Source organism: Cucurbita moschata, unplaced genomic scaffold (assembly GCF_002738365.1).
Source record: "Cucurbita moschata cultivar Rifu unplaced genomic scaffold, Cmos_1.0 Cmo_Scf00146, whole genome shotgun sequence".
Taxonomy (NCBI): Eukaryota; Viridiplantae; Streptophyta; class Magnoliopsida; order Cucurbitales; family Cucurbitaceae; genus Cucurbita; species Cucurbita moschata.
The window spans coordinates 81,555-84,483 of record NW_019268662.1 but is presented as its reverse complement, the minus strand read 5'-3'; the positions used below and the strand labels follow the sequence as shown (position 1 = coordinate 84,483).

The window sequence follows — 2,929 nt, the reverse complement described above, 5'->3', positions numbered from 1 at the left end:
ATAACATTAATTTCTTTCAAGTTGTTTCCCACTCATTTTTTCCCTCACTTGTTATGAAATATTTTATATCAAATGTGACTCGATGCTCGATCATACGTTAAGATTGTCCACAAAGTTCAATTTCACATAGCTGACTTGTTTAGTGGGTTAGAATAAGTGTCACACAATCGTTATCCTGGTACCACAAGAGTGCGATTATGACATTTTGCAATCCCAATTATTAAAGTGTTATCAACTAACTTTACTTCTCTTCCAAAATCCCCCTCTTATAGGTAGTTTTAAAGGCAATCAAGTTCATATGCGGTCTCTATGTCCTAAGAAGAGTCTGGGCGCATAACTCAGTTTTTTATGTGACCATTTCTACCCGGACTTATTTTCTTCTCTTACATCACAATTTTCACAAAATTATATTGACTCGTAGAGTTGGAATACAATATCACTGTCTATTAATTAATCTTAGTATACAAGGTTGGTCGAAGTTAATATAAGCCACAAAACATCATAGAAGGTATAGTAAGGGCATTTTTTTTGTTATTTTACCCGTATAATTGGTTTATGCTCTAAACATGCTCCTATAACCTTCAAATTCAACATGCATCGTGAATTCACGGTATAAGGCCATAACACTTGTAGACTCTCTTCAAATTCAGGGCATGAAAAGGAAGCTCTTATCGTCTTCTTTAATAGCTCTAAGATCATCAGCTTTGACTTGTATAGAAGCTCCACAAATCTTCATCTAAATTTCGAGGTCTTTTCCATATTTGAATCTCGTCCCCTCAGGCAATCTCAACCATTGGATGGCTTCGTGGCAGTTCCATATAGGCCTAGGTAGATTCTTTGGTTGTTAATTAAATATATGTACATTTCACATATTAGAGTTGAGATGACAAAGTTGGTCTAAGGTATTTTGTTTCTTTTAATGTTTTAGATCCCTAATCTATTTTCATGTGAACATTAATGCCTAGAAGTTGATTATTAATGTTGGAGTTAGTCTAAGATGTCAAATTAAGGTTTTGGTTCGAAAGGACAGGGGTTCAAATCTCATTCTCAATAATAATTTTGAAAAGAGATTTAATATTTTGATCCCTAAACCTTTATACAAAATATGGATGGATACATTTATCAATTTTAAAAATCAAAGTTGAGATTAGTCATGTTGGTCTAAGGTCTCCTTATATGGATTTAGCAATTATACTGCTTTTAACATCAAAGAATATGAACGGATTATTTTTTTTCAAGCAACAAAGTTGAGATGGCCGAGTTGGTCTAAGGAGCTAGATTAAGATTCTGGTCCAAAAGGGTGTGGGTTCAAATCCTTTTAACTGATGTTTAATATTTTGATCTCTAAACCTTTAAAAAGAATACCAATGGATTAATTTTTTTTTAAGCATCAAAGTTGAGATGGCCGAGTTGGTCTAAGGCGCCAGATTAAGGTTCTGGTCTGAAAGGGCGTGGGTTCAAATCCCACTCTTGAGATTACATACATTTTATTTGCTACTTTAAAAAAATTACCAAAATAATAAAATTGATATAATATACATATATTATTCTCTAAATAAGTACATTCTAACAATTTAATGCTAAGAAAAAAAAATTTTGTTTTTATTTTTATTTGAAGTAGAGACATGTAAAATGAAGAGATTAAAAGTATAAAAAAAAATAATAATTACATTTTAAAAGAAATCAACTTGTGTATAAGATTTAGGTCAGGATTTGAATTTCGAATTCGATACTTGATGGCTCTAGTATTTCAGGGCAACATGGTCATGCTAGGTAACAGCCCAGACCCACCTCCAGCAGATATTGTCATTTCTAAATCCCACTCTCAACTTATATTAAAATGTTTTATAGTGTTTTTTAATTACTAAAGTTATTGTGATAACATTCACCGTATAGATTTTGTTATAGCTTTACTCTAGGCTATAAATCTGACATCCAAGTAAAGAAGGGGTCCATGAATTAAGTGAGACCATGTGAGATCCCACCTTGCGGAGGAGAAGAAACATTTTTTATAAAAGGATGTGAATGTTAAATAAAAGCGTTTAGTTAGGTTTGTAAAAACATGGAATGGAGGAGCTGATTGGAGGGGCCATTGTTTTGGCAATTTGGGCTGAGTCTTCGTCCACTTCTTCTATTTTTGTATAATTGGTTTTTCTATTTTTGTAATTAGATTTGTTATTTAAACCGTTCAAGTAAAATAATATATCGAGTCTTCAATCTCAGCGAATCTCTCACTCTCTCTCCTTTTACTTCCGCTAATTTTTCCTTCGAAGAAACCTTCGGCCAATTTTTTCGTCGACACTGTCTTTAGAATTGTCAGAGTCAACGAGTGGTATCAGAGCCTCGTTGAAGCGATCGGTAGTATACCATCACAGAAGAGCCAACCTATTAACAATCAAGTTGAATAGCTCAAGTGGTTAGAGCGTCGACCTAACAACACACAGGTCTTAGGTTCGAGTAGAAGAAAATGCAAAGTGCAAAAATAAATACATCGTGGGGTCCATCTCGAGCAGCTGCGGAAGGAGCTCCTCACAGAGGATGAATGGCTTGCACGCCTAAAGCTCCCCGCGACAACACCGACGAGAGCAACTGGTCCTCCTCCAGCCGCAAAGGCGGTAAGAGGACACCTGAGTAGAAATTGTTGCAATCCGAGGAGGAGCTCTCTTCATGGTAACTGCATGCGTCCCTAATCGATGACGATGTTGAACCCGAGAAAGAGCTCCAGCTGGGGGATCCTTGACACAGGGGCAACAAACCATATGACCGGGGCTAGATCTGCGTTCTCCGAGCTCGACTCGGGGATCCGTGGGACGGTGAAATTCGGCGATGGCTTCGTCGTCGAGATCGAAGGGAGCGGCACGGCACAATCCTGTTAGTCAACAAGGGAGGTCCCCGCGACAACACCTACGAGAGCAACTGGTCCTCCTCC

At 37.0% G+C, this 2,929-nt stretch overlaps 1 non-coding gene across 1 annotated transcript; it reads left to right on the top strand.

Moving 5' to 3' along the window:
* Positions 1-1,395: 1,395 nt before the first annotated feature.
* Positions 1,396-1,476, top strand: TRNAL-AAG. Its single transcript has one exon. It is a non-coding gene; the product is annotated as a tRNA-Leu (tRNA).
* The last annotated feature ends 1,453 nt before the right edge of the window (positions 1,477-2,929 follow it).